The following is a 13,609-nucleotide window of genomic DNA, read 5'->3' on the forward strand; positions in this document are numbered from 1 at the left end:
ATACAGATTGGTCAGCAGGGGGAGAGAGAGATAGAGAGAGAGAGAGAGGGAGAGAGAGAGAGAGAGAGAGAGAGAGAGAGAGAGAGAGAGAGAGAGAGAGGGTGAGAGAGAGGAAGCGAAAAGGAAGGTCTTGAGCTTCTTCCGGAACTTCAAGTGGTCCGGCTCAGGTTTGAAAGGGTGTGATGCTGGAAATGCATTGGAGGGAGACAGGGCCTCCCTGTCCTTGTCCTGTAGTCCTTTTTCATGTATGTTCTGTATTGTTTTCTGATCAGGAGTCCATGTGGGACTCCTGGAAGTGTAGCTCTTCCTGTTTTTGGTTTGGTGTACAGACCCATGGGATACCCTTATGGCACCCTTCGATGGGGGTACAACCCTATGCCCCTAGTGTATGTTTCTGGGCACTTGTGTGAGGCCCACATAGCAGGGTATGGGTTGGTGGCAGCTCCATGCTGAATTTAACAGGTGCTCTGAGTATTCTCCATTTTGGGATACCCAGGCCTTGCCATTGGAATCAGTTGATTCCTGATAGGAAACAAGATGGGCCCTGTGGCCTCTTGCTTTCTATTGCCTGTTACCTTGTTTTCCCAAAGACCTGGGAAGCTCTGACTCTGTCCCTTCCCCCTGACTGGATGTTGGGTGGAGGTTGCATATATGGTATAGTAGACTGCCTGGAGCCTTCCCAGTGACTGTATGTTGTGGGTACACCCTGTGGGTGGGACTTGGGTGAATGGAGTGTGTGACCAATACGCACTTCTTGTTGTGGATGTCTGGTTTCTAGTATGAAACACAATGACTGAGGCAGCCCTGCCCGAAACTGGTATGAATGCAGTGTGTAGTGTTGAATGGCTGGGTACTTGTCCCAATACGCATTCCTTGTTGTGAGTGTCTGAGAGGGAGGAGAATGCCCTGAATGCACTGTATGCCTGATTGGCTGACTGACTGCTGAATGCCCTTCTGAGTGATTGGTTGCCTGAGTGTGACCCAGCAGAATGAATGGGAGATCAACAGTATATCTGAGGGCCTCTCACTGCTAGAATTCATTCAGAAGCTGAAGTCGAAACTGATACTTGATCTCAAAGCCGAGCCCAAAGAAGAAGGTTGACTGCTGTTACCTTCACCAGAATCTGAAAGCCGCTGTGACGTCGAGACTGATCCGAGAGAGGATCTTCACCAGCTCCGAGGGACCATCGGGCACTGCTAACCTTCGCCGAAGCTCCCTGGAAGTCAGACCCCCGACAGGCTGCCGACCGGAGACGGGGACCGGCGAGGAGAACGAAGAGAGGCACCGGACATTCCGTCCACCGTCGTCAACCAGGGTTCGCAGGTTTGCTATAACCGATGGAGGCCCGTCGAAGCCGTGTTGCCCAGAAGTGGGGACCGCTTGACGCTGTGCCATTGATGACCAGAGCCGCAACGCTCCCTTGATTAAGACATTTTGATTCCCAGACACGCTCGTCTGCACCGCCGACCGCCTTATCCCACCGTAGAAGGCCAGGCCGTTGACACGCCGAGGAGCATCCGCCGGTGGGTTTCCCGCCACCCAAAGACCATAGAGACGCTGGACGACTCAACGCCCTTGCTGGGCCAAAGTTCTTCACAAACTCTTTGCGGTCCTGAACTATCGACATCGAGGTGCCCCGCATGGCTCTTCCTTGCAGGACGTCTCCGACTTGTCGTTGCCGAGCACCGCCAGGACCGAAGCTGCTGCCTCGATGCTGCCGAACCTCCATCGAGGATTCTCGATGCCGAGTTCACTTTCTTCAAGGCCCGTCGACGATCCGTGGCTCCTGCTTTAAAGGTAGTTACTCAAGAAGGATCCCTCGACACCTCCTTGAGGAACACTGCTATTCCAGGTACATTGGGGTGGTAGAAACATTTCAGAAGGGAATAAGACTTGAACAATATATGGACTGGGCTTGTGGTATATCTTTATCTTACAGGTTTCCCAGGTGGAGGGGCTCTCCACACAGAACTGTGTCTAGGTAACAGGGCCAGTATTCTGCCAATTGTTCTGACCAACTGCTTTCCTCCTATGTCTATTGTTGGTTACCTTTATTAATTGAGTTGTGTGAGATTTGACTAGAGTACAGATGATGCACTTTAATGAAATCTGATAATAATTGTGGTACCACTTAGAACTGTATATATTTGCCATTGCAGATTAACTGAGCACAAAGTGAGTTATTGTGATTGTATATAACCTTGAACCTTAATTATATAAAGACTGTGTTTTAACTAATACAGTGTGTGGACATTCCTTTGTGGGTGCTTGGGGACTACACTGTACGTAAGAACTAGCTTGCATCACCTCCTGATAAGCTAGGCCTTGATTGCTCGACCTGCACTACCCTATAGAGAATATTGGCTGGGGTCCTCTGTGCCTCTCCTCTGCCATATAGAGAGCTGGAGTACAGACACCCACCTCCAGTTTTTACACTGGTGGCAGCAGTGGTATGCTTATAGTTTCAAGAATCAGTGTATAACTGCGCCACTTACAAAATATCTGCACTTTGTTAAATTGAGGTTTAGTTGTGTGCTAGATAACTGCATTAAAAGCAATGGAATCTATTGTACATGGTAAATTGACTAGGATGAGCTTAGAGGCTCTCCGGAGTGCTTGTGAAGCCAGGGAGATAGACTTTGTGGATAGGTTTAGGGCTGAGCTGATAGCTGCCCTGGTGGACTACCAGATTGATTGTGAAGCTCTTGAAGGGGGGGATGCAACCAATGAGGACTCTGCCCCTGCGGTTGTTGCTGAATCTGATTCTGGGAATGCCACCATTCCTGCTGCCTCTGTTCTGACCCCCAGAAATTCCATGGAACTTGAGTTATTAAGGATTAAATTGGCCTTTGAATACCGCAAGTTGGAAATAGAAGCTGAGCTTAAGAAAGAGGAGCTGGCACAGCAAGTGGAACTCAAGAATAGGACCTTGACCTCAAAGACAAGGACACTGAATGTCAGAGAATCCAGCTAGAGAAAGCTAGAGTGGAGACTTCAGCTAAACAAGTTGAGAGCTTCAGGCCCCCAGCCACCAGGTTTATGAAAGATTTGGTGGGTGTGTATGTGGAGGGTTCTGATATCCTCCAGTGGATTGAAGCGTTTGAAATGGCTTGTGCAATTCATGATGTTTTGGAATTAAGGCAGAGATTGTTTCAGGCGCACCACTCATGAATCGTGGATAGACAGTCAGGAATGGCTCACAGAGGAGGCTGAGGGTAGCCTGAAGGAGAGCTTAGTGTCATCTGCATAACACTGAAAGTTAGAGGAGAAGGTAGAGATAAGGGGCCAAGTAGTCATTGAAGGGTGAGAGGCTAGAGCCCTGGGGAACACCAAATGTGGAGAGACAGGTGGGGGAGAGAAAGGAACCAAGTTGGACCTGGGAGGGTCAATCCAGGAGGAATGAGGTCAACCAAGCCAGGGCCTGTCTGTGAGGCCAAGGTTCTCACAGAGACGATTGGTCAGGATGGCATGATTGACCGTGTCAAAAGCAGAGGTAAGATCAAGGAGGATGCGGACAGAAGGAAGGCTAGAATCGAGATTAGTGAGAAGATTGTAAATTGTAATTGGTTATTTATAACGTGCTTAAAACCCAGAGGTTTCTAAGCGCTGACCTGGGGATCGAACCTGGTTTTCTCCACTTCATCTTGCTTCCAAGGCGAGCACATTTCCCCTGAGCTATCCTCCCAAGTCAGATCTTCACGGATGTTCAGAAGAGCAGTTTCTGTGCCTCTGTCTGCTCTGAAGCCAGACTGATAGTCATGGAGACAACCAACAGATTCAGTGTGAAGAGTAAGCTGGAAGATGACCAGTCTTTTACACCATCATGCAGTCATATGGATGGATTTTGAAAGAGGGCACATGTTAGAAGAAGATCTCTCCCCCATTCCTCCATCATGTAAACTCTGGCAGTGAATGCATTCCAACAAAGGCCAATGAAAATCAGGTCTTGAGAGACCATCAAAGAAGACTTTCTCCAGTTCACTGATTAACCGAGGTGGAACAGAAGGTGAGTAAGGTGAGCAGCTCGTAAGTCGCCCTCCATTGACAATGGGATTTGAGGAGCCAATTGTGCAGGTACTAGTAAACGTGGATTCCCTGCAGCCTTATAAATGCTGCTATGACTTCCATCATTTTTGTAAAGACTCTCTGGCCGAAGCGATTGTTCGTGAATCAGAAACAAAGATATTCCCAGTGCGGTCACCGTATTGGAATATGGAGATAAGCATCTTGAAGATCCACCGCGCAGAGCCAGTCCTCCTTTGAAGGGAAGAGCAGGTCTGTGCAGGAGTGATGATCTTGAATATCTCCTGGGGAAAGTTAAGACTGAAATCTGACAAGTCTAGGAAAGTGCAAAGGCCATCTGGGCACTGTGACCACGCAGGAATAAAAAAAACACCCACTTCCACCGGAAGAACTGGCTCTATCTCATTCATGGATAAGAGTTTGTGCAAGAGATCCTGTCTGAGCCAGAAGGGGACAAGATGGAAAAATCGGCGGAAGAGGAAGTCGATAGCCTGTGAGGTCCACCAAAAGGCCCAAGGGCCTTTTGTTATGGTCCTTCACGTTTCTAAATGTAGAGAATAACATCCCCCAGTTGGAGTTTCGTTGGACCATTCCATTATCAATACATTAGGATGCAGCTCCTGGTGAAGAAGAAGCTGAGTGGGAGAAAAAAACACATAGATTGCTGTTTTTGACAAATGCTGTTAGAAATGGTGTCTGTTTGCCAGGTCTTCCAATCCTGAAAACCGCAAAATCTTAGGATCTAGAATAAAAATCTGGCCTTTGAGTATATGAGGACTTTGAGGCAGGGTTTGGTAAGTACCGACAATGATTTTACCGTTAAAAGGTCAATTCGTCATCGGTTGTACTGTGAAATAGTTCCTTTCCCTCGAAAGGAAGTTCCAGAACCGTCTCCCTGACTTTCTTGGTAAACTAGGTTGCAAGAAGCCAAGATGGGCGACGAGCATCTATGGCACTCAACAGGCCTCTTGCAGATGTGTCAATCGTGTTTTGAAATGGTCCAGCTTATCCTGCAGAATGCATTGTTCAAATTCTGAAATTATTTCCACAGTTATAAAATGGTAGCAGCTGGAACAGTCTCGGTGTTGGTCTGTCTAAGCCGGAGCATTGAATTTGAGATAACGTTTATGCCAACTCCCGCCCAAATCTTATCATCCTTTTACAGGAGCTGAGAGTCTGTAGAGGTGGATCAGGATTTAGAATATAGAGTAGCAGCGGCCAAAACTGTAGAAGAAGGGAGAGGACACATGGTCAACAGAATTTCTTCCAAAGGTAGAAGCTTGTAGCGGGAATCTATCTTTCTGTTCACTCTTGGACCCAAATGAGGTTTTTTCCACACCCTCGTAGCATCAGCTAATATGACCTTCTGCAGGATAAGGCATGAGCGATCAGGGGCTTTCGAGGACAAGGATCCTGATAACAGTGCCATTTGAGAAGGAGGAGAGTTCCGGTTTTGGGATGTTCAGGTAGGACATAGAAATGCCCAAATTGATGATGGTTCCTCCTCCATATCCTCATTGGCAGGAGTTTCTACCTGGTCTGCTGGGTGCTGCGCTTGTGTCAGCGGCTCGGACTCCTTCGGTTCAGGAAGCCGTTCCACTACAGACCGTGGAGGTACTTCAAGTGGCTCTGGAACTTCCTGAGGCTTAGGAAAACCCTCCCTGAAAAGGTCTTTTGAAGTACGTCCTCATAGAGTCTGAGGTTCTGGAACTTGTTAAGAAAGCATCCCATGCGGATTGCATCGGCTGTGGAGTTGGAATAGGTCTGTTAAACAGATTCTGCCTTCAAGACTCAGAAGATACCAGCTGCAAGGACTCCACAACCACGGATCCACGTAATGTAATGGAGACGAAGTGGGGAGACGAGAGATTGCTGGTTGCAAGTGCTTTCTTGTATGAGGAGTCCAATCGACTGTCGGGCTGAACAGATCTCTCCCCACTGACACAGAAGGCATTAACCTGGGCCTAGTGTCAACTGACGTAATGGTCGTGTGGGTTGCCAAAAAGACTGATGTCGTCACTACAACGAGGAGCCGCCATTTTGAGACCATCTGTGGTAATGTCCGTCACAGGCTTGTCTGAAGCCGTTGAAGGTTTTGTCATTATCCTAGGAGTCTTTGATGGTTCCTTAGCCCTTTTTGAGGGAACCTCAGCTACAGCAGTATTAACGGAATCTGGGTAGTCATCTGACCATTTCGTACCCTTGGCGTGGCCGGTACTTTGTTTAGCCCCTTTCAAGAGAACTTCAGATGTTACTCCAGTTGTTTTGGCCCCTGGACAGCGAATCCTCGGCTGTGCCGGTGGAAGACTTAACCCCTGTACAGGGAATCTCTTGGGCATCCCCGGTACTTTTAGCCCCAAGAAGGGGAACCTCAGAGCCTCTGGTCTGGTATCCAGTTTAGTCCCTGATGAGTCTTCTCTCAAGTGCAGAGAGCAGGAGTGAATCACAATAAATGTTGTTTGGGACCTAACCACTTGAGGCAAAGGTTGTGAGTGTCTGCCACCCCATAGTGATGCCCACAAGACACACAGGACGCCAAGCCCTTCTGTTTGGGGCATAGGCAGAGGAAAAGAATGTGACCGCAGGAATTGGGCAGAAAGATTAATTGAAGGACAAAAGAAGCAGGGAATAAAATGCAATGCTTGTACTCCACATGTCTAATCCAGACAGCGTCGAGAAAGGGACGGAAGGGTGATACTCGGGCAGGGCTAAAGCCAGTCTCATGCTGGCCTTCATGTAAAAATAAAAAAGGACAACTTTCTGGTTCTACTCTAGTACCACCAAATGGATAGAATATCCCATAAGTATGGAGGAAAGAAGAAGGAATGTTGGAACAAAAAGAGTATGTTTGCTCGGCTTGCAGTAGATTAGGTGTGGCGATGAGAAAGGATTATGATCACATCTGTGTATGGTCACTCTGTCACCTCTTTACAGTTAGCGGCAGATACAGAAAATGCAAATCACTGGCAAACCACTGGCTTTTACTAAGGAAAGTCTGAGTCAAAGAGTTTAACTTAAAGGTCTGACTGTGTCCAAAATCTATTCTGGCCCTCACAACTAAAGCTAAACAATGTGTATGGATGTTAATAATCAAAGTTATAGTGATAAAACAAACGTTCTGAGCTTCTTCCAGTTTTCTTTTCAGCTTTCCTTCTCCAAGTTCAAGAAGGTTCCACAAAAAGTCTCAAGATTCCCTTCCCCAAGTTCAAGGCAACACAGTTCAAAAGGAAAAAAGGTTTTGAGATTCTGTCCTCAAGACAGCATCTGCAATTCCTAGAGTCTCAGGGTTTTTTTCTCCAAGCCTCTCTTCTCTCTTCTCCAGCCTAGCAATTTATACTTGTTTCTGGTTTTGAAAAGTTCAACACAACTCCAGGTTATCTTGACCTTTCCTCTGGATTGTAGCAACAGTTCAATTATAGTGTTCTTTCTTGGTGTATTTCCAATGTCTTTGGTTTTCACTTTTTAGGGCTCCTGGTCTAGGCGCAGTTGTCAGACCGCACGGTCCACCCATCACAGGTTGCGCAACCAAGAAACCTAGGCTCTTCAAACCCCACTGTATGTGCAGTTTGACACTGTCTTGGTTTCTCCTGGTCAGCCTTTTGGCTTTGCACTTTGCAATGGTTTTATCAATTTCCCACCTCTGTGTCACACTCTTTCACACTTGTGACTTTTTCTGCAGGTTATTTTCAAATGGGCATTTTCCCATTTGACTTTCATCAGTGAACCAACCGCTTTGTCCACAAAGTTTTACTCAATTCGGTATTCAATTTGTGTGATTTAGCTTCCTGTTAATTTTCATTCAGTTCGGTATTCAATAAGTTCTTTCTTTAAACTTTTATTTATTGTGTGCTGACAGTACAACAAAAGTAGAAACAACCTTTTGATGACAATAAGCACAATTCTTCACAATCATAGTATTAACTGTACCCAGGATACAACATAAGCAAAGAAATAAAGGGTGGTGTGGTGGGGCAAAATATCAGTTTCCGTAAGGTAACCAATTAGTGTAGCCGACACCCACCACAGGTCTATTCGGGAGTGTGAGTCGTGGACGGTGGAATATAATTGATACTTGCATAGCGTAGGGTTGAGCGTCCTCCAAGCATCCACCATCCCCATTTCCCAGAGGGTCTGTTGTAGTATCAGGGTGTTAGGTGTCAGGGTTTGGAACCAGACCTGTCGAGGGTGACATTCATTATGGTGTTAAAGTCACCTCTGCATAGCACAAGGACTAGGGGGGTAGAGTGCGAGTAGTCCCAGTAGTTTGGAGTGGAAATCAGAATCATCAATATTTGGGCCGTACACATAAAGCAATAATAGTTCTCTGCCCAAGAGGGTACCTCGGAGAAGCAGATATCGCCGCAGGGGGTCTATGTGTGATTTGATGCAGGTGAATTGCAACGATTTATGAATAATTATCATGACTCCTCTACTATGGGAAGAATAAGTAGTGTAGTAGTGCTGCGTCCCCAATTCTTGGCAAATCTCTCATTCTGGGCAGTCAATGAGTGTGTTTCTTGCAGAAATAATAAATGGACTCTGTGCCTTTCAATGTGAATCCGGAGACGGCACATCTTTGTCGGGTTACCCAACGCCCGTACATTCCAACTCATAAACTTAATAGGATCAACCGCCATCAGGTCAGGGTTCTGTATAGTAGTCGGACCTCGTCGGCCCAGATCTCATCCTTTTACGTTGTCATGGCCACAGACACCAGAACACAAAAACCAAACAATCTAGTGATGGGGGCAATGGGTCACTTGACTCACTTATGTCCCTTTGGGACCCATAAACACAGGGTCCATGGCTGGACTCCGTCCTGATGCCATTGGCGCCAGGCTCATATAGAGATGTGAGCAGGAACACTTTATTTCAGTACAGGAGTGCTTTTATTTTACAAGAACTTTCCAGGAGCTGAAAGCCTTTATTACAGAGAACATCCTCATGTGCTGACTCATCGGGTGTGGCTCCCTAGGCCTGGTCTTCATGTGCTGATTCATCGGGTGTGGCAGGGTGTGGCAGGCAAGCTGAACCTGGTGGGCGTGGCTTCAGAAGCTCAGCTATATAAGCTGCTCCATCCTTAAGGCTGGTGCTTCGCATTACTGTGCACTCGCGTGCAACTTGACGCTCACCGCCGCTTGGACCGGTTTACTTACCTTTGAAACCAGGCGTTCTCCTGCATACTCACCTCCAGGAAACCGGTGCTTCATCGCTTCATCTGCAGACTCATCTCCTGACATCCAGTGATCTTGATCCCGACACCGCTGCATGGCACTCCACATCCACAAACTCGGACCCTGTGAAGAATCAGAAAGACAAGGTTAGAACATTCGTCCTAGGTCCGCACCGTATTTGAACCCCACGTGCCCCCTAGTTAACAATTTACCAGCTACTGTACTGTTGCAGCTTCGTTCCTCATTCCCTCCGGCTGCCGTCTTGAGCTCCGCAGCTTCTGCCAGGCCGGCAACATCACCTGCAAGTGAAGAAAGCAACAGAGCAAACATCAAAAGCAGAACGGACAGCAATACAAGACAACAAACTTTACAATACAACAAAAACAGACGAGGAAAGACAAAGGCAAACAGGAACACTAACCTGAAGTATAGTGGCTTAGTCGCAGCAGGACTGGACTACCACGTGCAAGGGACCAGTGAAGGAACTCGGTCCAGATCATACAAGCGCCCCTGCCAGAAGCAGCAGGATGGAGTGCTCGCCAAAACTAATCAACAGGTGAGCTTTCCAGGGACAGCACATCCCACGGGTACCACGGTTTGGGAGAAGGGGTCTGGAAGGGGATCAGGTGCACAAGCTGGCATAGTCACTCCCTCTAGTCTCCACGCAGGAGCAGTCTCGAGCAGCATCACCTATTACCACCAGTCACCACATAAGCGCAGAGGGCGAAATCGGACCCGAGCAACCTCACCCCCGGGAGGGCTGCAACCGTGCCCCAATGCCTCCGCAGAGACCTGGTGAGCGCAACATACCTGGACTAAGTATTTTTTAAAAAAATTTCTTTATTAGTTTTAACAGTGTATAACCAAACTTACAACATTATCAATGCAACATTAATAATGAGCTCATCTTTAATTCTCCGCCCCTTCCGACCACCCCTTCCCCCAAGGCCACTGTTTGTCCATCAGTCCTCATTGTGCCAGCTTTCGAGACTGGGCTTCCTGCTTCGTCTGAGGCTGCGTCCACCGCGCTTGGATGGAGCAATGGCACCGTGAGCGCTACCCACTGGTGCAGGTCTCCACTGGTGTCTAGCCTCTGTTCTTGTAGTGTAGTCTCCCATGCTCCGGTTTTGGCTGTCACTCACCTCAGGAGATCCCCCCACCACTGTACCACGCTTGGGATTTTCAGGCTTTTCCATACCATGGCTATGCGTCTTTTTGCTGTTATGTATATTAAGTTCTTGAGCTTATTCAGAGGCTTGTTTTCCCTGCTTCATTTGTATAATAATAATAATAATAATAATAATTTTTCATTTATATAGCGCTACAAACCCCCATGTTGTGTGGTGCTCATTTATCGACCTCGGAAGGATGAAAGGCTGAGTTTGACCCTGCAGGGATTCAAACCTGCGTTAGCCAGCTCTGCACGGATTTCAAAGCGAGCGCTCTATTCGCTGTGCCACTTGACCTTGCCCAAGATGCAAGCTGTCAGTGTTTGCACCTCCACGTCGATGCCCGCTCCTGCCACTTTTGCTGCAGCTTGCATCCAAAAATCTCGTATCACTGGACATCCCCAGAACATGTGAGACATTCCCGCCCTAGGTTTGTTACATTTGGGGCATACTTGGGTTCTCGCTCCCCCCAACCTTGAGATGGCTTCTGGCGTGAGGTATGCTCTATTAGTGATATAGAACTGTATGAGTTGCAAGCGGTCGGTCCTGGAGATCGTTTTGTGATAGTGGGTTATTTTCTCCCATTCCTTGTCATCAAATTCTAGGCCCAGTTCGTTCTCCCACTTCGCCCTGCATTTGAGTTCGTTTCTGGTCGTGCCCTCCATTGGTGCCTCAAAGTCGTGAGGTTTCATGACCCCCTTCAGCTGTGTTTAGCATGCTTTCGATGACCTCGTGCTCTGTTACCGGGTTTGTAACTTCTGGCCATATGTCCACCATTCTCCGCACCACTGCTCTATGGAGCAAAAACTGCCCTGTCGGCAGTCCCGTGGCCTCGTTAAGTTCAGCGAACATTAGGATCTCTTGTTCATGTATCAGGTCCCCCAGTGTCACCACGCCGTGGGGTTCCCACTGGCTACACATTTCCATTTGTCCCCGGGATCTGTTTGCCATGATTGCTGCTATGGGGATTTATGGAAAGTACGGGTCTTCTACCCTCACTGTCCTGCAGGCACGTCTCCAAAGCTGGGTCCCCAGTTTAACCAGGTAAGGGCTGTTTTGTAGTGTGCCAGTCGGGACCCAGAGTAGGTCCCTAAGCAGCAGCCGGGAAAGGGCCAGTTGTAAGAGTCGGGTGTCTGTTGTGGTTTCATCCGCCATCCACTTCACTACATGCTTCAGTTGACTTGCCAAGTAGTATAGTTCAAAGTTGGGGTCTCTGTAGTGTCTCCAGCGCCACTTTGTGTCTGCCTCCCTGCCATAGGAACCGTCTGCAAAGCTTATTTCCCTGAAGAAAGGAGGGGGGATATTGAATGGGACATTGGTGAAATTGTGTAGTAGCCGGGGTAACACCACCATTTTGAGGAGACCAGCCCTCCTTGCCACAGAGAGCGCCAGTTTCCCCCAGAAGTCCATTGATTTCTCCAGGGCGTCCTTGGTTCTATGTTACGCTCACCTGCTATCCACGGGGACGCCACCCAGCCAGTTGGTCGCTGGTGCCCTTTTCAATGATTCCCTGGTGCGGTTCTCGGATTTATTCCGCCTGGAAATGAAGACTATGTTTAGGACTGGACAGCCAAGGTAAGCCTTCCCACCTCCCTTTTGATTTCAGCCCCTCTGGGTTCTCTTCTCACCTTGTTATCGAAGTTGGTGGGCTCTCCATCCTGCTTTCTGGGCAGGGGCGCATTGTCTTTCGTGGGCGTGTGCAGTGCAGTTACTTCACTGACAGCAGATCAAGTAATGTCTTTCAGGTAGGTCTTATTGCCGTTTATGGAGTTGTTATTCTTGCATGCCTTTTCTCTGTTCGATAATGTCTCTTTTTTATCTCCCTTAGGTGCGCGGAGCATCCGCTTGGTGAACTGGGTAGGCTGGTTCTCGCCGGTAAATGATGGCGCACAAAAGCGCTATGATGCGGTAAGTAGGCGCTTTGCGCAGCGCGGCGATGTCTTGTCTTCACTGGCCTGTGTTTTCTCTTTTTTGTAGGTCGCGGTGTGCTCCCAGCGCGGATGGAGTTCCGGAGCTATACCGGTCAAACAACCACCAGCCTGTTAAGTCTCTAAGCAATTTGTGGTTGAAATGTCTCTACTACCTTCTTTAATGATGTCTTTCTTCCTTTCTCTGGTCCTTCGATCCGGGGGGCGAACCATCCACACGGAGCTGCCCAGGAGCTGTGAACAGTGAAGGATGGAGATTGCAGGTAAAATTCTGCTGCTAACCATGTTCTTTGTTGTTTTCTGCAGGTCTGGATCTTGCCAGGCTCGTGAGAAGCTGGACACGGTGAGCGTCACGTTGCTAGTAGCAAAGTAACGCGAAGCATGTTGTCTTGCTCGGGTGTGGTTTAAATAGTCTCTGCAAAGTAGTCCAGGTAACGTAGTCCCTGGGCCACCACACCCAAAACACTATACAGCATAGCTTGGTTCTAGGAATCAAGCTACGTGGATGCCTCCATGTTGGCTGAAAGCCTGAATAAAGTAGTTCTTTTAGCTGATGTCTTTCCCTGTTTATGAGCCTGGTGCAAAAGACGCCAGGAATGGCCCCAAGAGGGTCTGTGAAGTGGATACCAGGTCTTATTTGCGGTCCGAAGTCTGATTCCACCTGGCCAATGGGCTTGCCAGTGGGGATCAGGTCTGAGGGTCGTGACAGCACTACCCCCCAAGGACCCTCCCATGGTGTGTCTCCTGTCTGGTCCAGGTTTAGTTCGGAAGTTCTGATGAAACCTCCTGATCAGACGTGGTGCATGGATGTTCCCACTGGGCTCCCAGGATCTATCTTGGGGTCCAAATCCCTTCCAGTCGACGAGATAATATAACTTGGCTCTAGAATATTTAGAATCCAGGATGTTTTTGACTTCGAATTCTGGTTCTCCATCAATAAGTATAGGTTTAGGTGGTGTCTTGACTCGTGTACCAGGTTGCATTGGTTTTAAGAGGGACACATGGAATACCGGATGGATTTGTAGATTAGGTGGTAAGTCCAATTTGGCGGCTGCCAGGTTGATAATTGCCTTGATGGTATAGGGTCCTAAATATAAAGGATGGAAGGTCCGGGTCCTTTGATGGGCACATATTTGGCGGCTAACCAAACCTTGTCTCCCACTTGATAGTCTGGGGCCTTTTTCCGATGCTGGTCGGCGAAGTGCTTTTGTTTTTCTTTAGCATGAATAAGATGTTCCTTCGCCTTTCTCAACGCCGAAGTGATGGTTGTGTGAAGAGTCTTTACTGCAGGGATTTCCAAGCTGGCAGGAAGGT

At 48.1% G+C, this 13,609-nt stretch overlaps 1 protein-coding gene across 4 annotated transcripts in view; it reads right to left on the reverse strand.

Moving 5' to 3' along the window:
• PTPRE (protein tyrosine phosphatase receptor type E) overlaps positions 1 to 13,609 on the reverse strand; it is a 2,259,327-nt gene that overhangs the window by 858,657 nt on the left and 1,387,061 nt on the right. The gene's annotated exons all lie outside the window — the stretch shown is intronic.

The sequence above is a fragment of the Ambystoma mexicanum genome, chromosome 8 (assembly GCF_040938575.1).
Source record: "Ambystoma mexicanum isolate Mex_15411 chromosome 8, UKY_AmexF1_1, whole genome shotgun sequence".
Classification (NCBI taxonomy): Eukaryota; Metazoa; Chordata; class Amphibia; order Caudata; family Ambystomatidae; genus Ambystoma; species Ambystoma mexicanum.